Here is a 6000-nt window from a genome sequence, read left to right as displayed (position 1 = left end):
CCCCATTCTACATACAGCTGCGTTGGGTTTAGGTCTTCAAGGTATGAATTTGGGGGGATGCTATTCAGCCTATAATGCCAGACAAGTGGGCTCTGCAGAATCTGGCTCTGCAGAATCACTGATTTGAAATTTTGGGAAGAGTTGCTGAAGCATGAACTGGAGGAGTTCACCTGTGCAGGGAGTGCACACAGGGAAAATAGTTAGAAACTCAACAAAGCACAATTCTGAGAGCCATCGTGACTGCTGGGAGCAGACAGCCTTACCAGCAGGACAGGCATGGCCTTCAGCGATGGGCCAGGGATCCAGGCATCAGAGACGGGATTGGGGGGGGGGGGCTCTTTGAATGCAAACACCGTTGACCTTTTCATCAAAGAGGGAGTTGAGAAGGGTGACATGGGCTCTGCGAGCTCTCCAGGCAGAACTTATCCCCAGGACAGCCTTGGACCTTTAATTGAGCTAAAAGGGACTGCAGGTTGTAAGATGACCTTTTCCTCCATAAACAGGGAGTAATTTAAACCTGAAGAACAATAGTGGCTTCCGGTGGGCCTGTAGCACTTGACACTGGAAGATAAGACAAGACAGGTGCCCAGATCTGACCTGTCCGTGTCTGCCTCCCACATCATCCCCTTTTCTCTCCTATTGCCTGGTGACTTTTAAAGAAAAAGTGACCTCACAGCGTGCCAAGGTGGGCTGGAAATTGCATATGTAGTAAACACAAGTTGTTTCAGGAAAGTGCGAGCCATGGAGGGGGAGGGAGGGAGGAAGGGGGAGTGCCCGAAGGTAACAAATTTCCAGTATCTCCAAGAAATAATAAGATGTACACATCTCTGATGCAGAGTGCCCAGTTAAGGGTGACAGAAGAGATGGGGAAACACTCTTGCTGGATGGGAATGAAGGGGGCGGGGCAGGACAGCAGCCGTGCAATATTATTTTCTAAAACCTTGGGAAGCCACCGCCTAATGTTTCTTCTGTTAATCTATTTTTCCTTTAATTAAAAAAAATGTTTATTTATTTTAGAGAGAGAGAGAGATCATGAGTGGGGGAGGAGCAGAGAGAACAATACTGCACTGTCAGCACAGAGCCTGAAGTGGGGCTTGAACCCACAAGCCGTGAGATCATGACCTAAAGCTAAGTCGGACGCTTAACTGACTGAGTCACCCAGGCGCCCGTTTTCTCACTTTTAAAAGACAAAATTCTTACCTTGGAAGGTAAATCTTTTCATTTTATAGAGAAAAGAGTTTTCTTTATTCAGCAGCTTCTATACTCAGTGGCCAGTAGAAAACTTGTTTGGAAGTGGGCATTTATTTATTTATTTATTTTGAGAGAAAGACAGAAAGAGAGAGACAGAGAGAGAGAGAATCCCAAGAAGGCTCTCACTGTGAGTATGGGTTCTGACTCAGGGCTCGAACCCATGTAACTATGAGATCATGACCTGAGCCTCTCAAACTCATGGAACCCTGCGATCGTGACTTGAGCTGAAATCAAGAGTTGGACACTTAGTTGACTGAGCCACCCAGGCGCTGTGTTTGGGAGTGTTTTTGACAACTAACTCCGTGGACACATAGGGGATGGGAGAGAGAACAGAAGGGGATGGCCTCACCCTCTGTCCAGAAGCTTAAAGTCCAGGAGGGGAGAATCAAGATTTGTGCAAGCCAGCACGCACCCGAATCAGTCATTGGAATAAACAAATGTTTCCTGGAGAGGTCTGTAGAATTACATTGCATGTCTACAATTGTGGCCATAACCAGAGTGGCTTCCTGGCTCTGGGCCACGTGGCCTCCAGAGGTTGGCTGAGGGCTAGAATCTGCAAAGGAGATTAAAATTCAAGGAAGCAGGATGCAAGGTTGGGGATCAAAGGCAGGAGCTCACTGGGTCCACCCTTTGGACTAGGGAATGCTGAGCCTTACGGATGGGGGCTGCATAGACACCCAGGGACTGCAGGGGGCTCCTGTTTGGGGGGACAGTGAAGGCAGAATGGAGGGAGGGGTCCAGCCACTGATGTTGGGCCAGGAAATCTCTGTCCTAGGAGGATGACCGCCTTCTCCCTCCGTCCATGCCTTCCACGTTCAGGGATGAAGCCTGTGCTGCACCTGTGCATGGCAGTGGTTCACAAGGAAGTAGAGAAGCAAAGGCAGGAAAATGACGCAGGGTGTGGGTTTTTTTTTAAAGCTCCCACACCCTCTGAAATTGTATATATATATGATGCATTTGGTATAAAAGTCTGATGAAAAGCCCCAGGTCATCAATATACAGTGGCCCTATAAATAACCCTAAAGGAGGATTTTGAAAGATTGCTTGGTTCAAGTCTGCACCTTCAGGCAGAATCACGCTCCCAAGAAGATGAAAATAATCTATCCATATTATCTGTTTTTTTTCATAAATTATAGAGCCCCATGTCTGGATCTTAACTCAGCAACGTTGAAGTATTCCCCAAGATCTAATATATGAAGCTATGCGTCTAATTCTCCTGAAGTTCTTTCAAAATTTATTTCTCAGCTCAATATATCTGTTGTTTCTATTTTTGCTTAGGTTGGCAGATGCACGATTTTAATATTTCTTAAATTAATTTTTAAGATTGAAAGCACCAGTGGAGGAGATGAGACACTGAGGAATGGTGAGGCTTTGCCAAGGTCGCGTGGAAAACCATCGCTCAAGTCAAGGACTCAAGTTCTAAGCTTCTGGTTCATGACTCCATCTACCATGTAATATAGTGTTTGGCTAACATGAGTCATGTGAGAGGGCCACATGGATTCTAAAAGGAGGTAGAGGGAGGAGGATGGGCAGGAGGCAGGAGGTAGTGAAAGTTTGGAAGGAGTGCGTGAGAGGTGTGTGTGTGTGTGTGTGTGTGTGTGTGTGTGTGTGTGTGTTGTGTGATCACTGTTCTAAACAATGATCCTCAAACTTGACTGCTTATTGGAACCACCTGGAAAAGTTTAAAGATGATCTACTTACTTGCCTTATCCCTTGGGATTCCAAGATGAGGTCCAGGGACTCTTTGCAATCCTTGATCTGATGGCTGGTCTGTGGGGACACCACTGCCCCAAGACAAGGGATGGGGCTGGGAGCTGTGGTCCCAGGGCCTACCTGCTGGGGAATGATAGAAGGAACATTCAGTGCCCGAGTGCCTGGGCAGCTGTCCCCTGAGCAAATGTGGAACCAGAACTGTGTGGGGTGCACCCTGGGATGCATTATGTGTAACCCCCAGGTCCTGGTTTCCCATGGCTGCTCTATGGCCACACTCAACTTCACTTTGTGTTTAAAACAGACAGCTCCATGACCCATTGATTGGAGATAACTGTGTTATGAAAGGTGCCCCGGGGAAATCCACAGGGTTAAATTGCATGCTACATGGCAAATACTTGTCTAACTCCCCTTGAGATCCTTCTATTCTTTCCCTAAAAGTCTTCTCCAGCACTTGCTATGACATCTGTATCAGTTTTCTAGGGCTGCCACAAAGTACCACAGGCTGGGTGGTTTCGACGACAGAAACGTATTGTCTCACGATTCTGGAGGCTGGAAGCTGCAAGGCCAAGACCAAGGGTTGGTTTCTTCTCAGGTCTTTCTCCTTGGTTTGTAGATGGCTATCTTCTCCCTGTGTCTTCACAGGGTCTTCCTTCTGTGATGGGTCTGTGTCCTAATCTCTTCTTATATGGACACCAATCCTATTTGATTAGGGCCCACCCATATGGTCTCACTTTAGCTTACTTACCTCTTTTAAGGCTCTATCTCCTCTATTTCTAAATACAGTCACATTTTGAGGTACCGGAGAGTTAGGACCTCAATATATGAATTTTGGAGGGAATGCAATTCAGCCCATAATGCCATCTATCCTCTCTTCCATACCCTTTATAACCCCCGATTTGTTCCAAATTGTATACTCTCCTTGGCAAAGCCACAGCCCATCCCGGGCACCAGTTCTGGCCCCTCCCCCGGAAACACTAGCAGCTGTTCACTGCTCCCCAAACCCCAAGCTGTTGTAAATCCGTATGTGCACTTGTGTTATGAGAAAATTCATGTCTGCACTACAACCAGGCCAGCAGAGCACTGGCTGGTCCTCTGTGTCTCCTCTGTTTGTCCCCTCTGCCTGAGCATAGCCTACAAAACCACACAAGGGACCCTCGTCAGGGTTATCACTGGGAGGTAGCACTCTCTACCTCCAAGCACTGGGTGCTCAAAATCCCCAACCAGACAGGCTTTCCCTGGGGAAGGCGTGGTTTTGCCATTCATGCAGAGAAGGGAGCCCCGTCCCTCTTCTTCCAATCGCCTGCGCCTCGGCAGACCCACCCTCCTCCGTCTCCCACTCCCAACCACTGGGGGACCCTAAAGGCACCCTGTCTGGACCCTCCCACGTGTGACACTGGGGGCAAGGAGGGGTGGGGGAGGAAAAGAATGAGGAGGATGCTGTCAGAATGTGCTGGCAGGCAGCTCCTTTGTTCGCAAAAGATTCGTGTGGTTGGGATAGACAAATAGGTAAACAGTAAAACCTCGGATTGTGAGTAACTTGTTCTGTGAGTGTTCCGCAAGATGACCAAACAGTTCTAATAAATTTTAACTCGATAAATGGGTGATGTCTTGCAATATGAGTAGCACGTGACGCTGAACATCACGTGATCACAACTGAGCCAATGGTTCTTGAAGTTTGCTTTGATATACAAGTGCTTTGGATTACAAGCGTGTTTCCAGAACGAATCACGCTCGCAAATCAAGGTTTTACTGTATATAACCCATTTCTGTTTCTCTGTGAACGAAGAGTTATTATAATGAATGTACCTGTCTTCCCATTGAAAGGGGACTTTCTGTAGACACATTCCCATGTAAAGTGGCTATAAGTTAAGAAGATTGGCTCCCACAAGCCTTAGGAGTTTTGTGTTTCTTGCTGCTTTCTGTTTGTGGTCACTCACGTTCGTACGGTAGATGCAAGAGCTCTGAGCCCTGGCTCCCAGCCTCAGCCTCCGCAGGTGGCCTGTACTCGCTGGTACCCACTGGGGATGTGTGGCTTTTCTCTCACTCACCGAGGTGGCCCTGAGAAAGGAGGTGAAAGGAGAGGCCACTGTGGCATTGGCCAAATAGAAGACAATGGAGGGAATCAGAGACAGGCCCGAGCTCAGTGTTGGTTCATCATACAGCTATTGGCAGAGTCTCCCCATGTGGGGTGATGGGTGAGGCTCCTGCGGGGCATCTGAGGACTGTAATAACTGCCCAGTTTCTCGTGTATTTACCCACATGGTAGCTGTCACTTGGATATGCTTGTATCTCCCGTAGGTCCTTTGAAGAGTTATTAGTCATCATTTGGCGTATCTGCCATGACAGGGCGTCACTGTCTGAGAATCCCGCTTGAACCCAGGGCCAACCTGGAGCTGGCAAGTTGCCGGAGGGTGTCCTGATCAGCCCTGGGCCAACGAGACAGGCCGCGGCACCCACCTCATTCCCTGCACTGGCCATGATCCCAGTTATGAAAGTCAAGGCTTCACTTGGGTGCCGTGAAGGCTCTTCGGGGTCTCACAAGTCCAGGCAAAAGGACTGAACCTCTTTACAGAGAGGCTGGACAGGCTGCAGCAATGAAATCTTTAACAGATTCCACGGTCCAGCCTGCATCTCCCTCCGGATGCTGGTGAAGTTTACGACAACACAGATAAGGCCGGAGACTTCCTCTCTTGTCACAGCGTGACTCTCCAAGTTGATGTCCCAGCGCTGCTATGACCTCTTGCCAAGGGAGGAGGTGCCCGGGATACGAACAGCCTGGCAGATTTGGGGTTGGGGCGGGAGCAGTGGAGAATGTTCTCCTGGAAGTCTGGGATCTGTGCCACAAAGGGGAAGCCGCAGCTCCTGGGAAAGCGAGGGGGAGAGAGAGAGAGAGAGAGAGAGAGAGAGAGAGAGAGAGAGAGAGAGAGCATGGGCTGGTGTTTCCAGAACTGCCCTTCCTCTGAGATGCAAACATTCTTTTCACTGACGTTGAAAACGTATTTGAATCCTGGACCCTTGAATTAGTAAACAATGGCA

The sequence above is a fragment of the Prionailurus bengalensis genome, chromosome C2 (assembly GCF_016509475.1).
Source record: "Prionailurus bengalensis isolate Pbe53 chromosome C2, Fcat_Pben_1.1_paternal_pri, whole genome shotgun sequence".
Classification (NCBI taxonomy): Eukaryota; Metazoa; Chordata; class Mammalia; order Carnivora; family Felidae; genus Prionailurus; species Prionailurus bengalensis.
Note: the sequence above shows the minus strand (reverse complement) of the source record.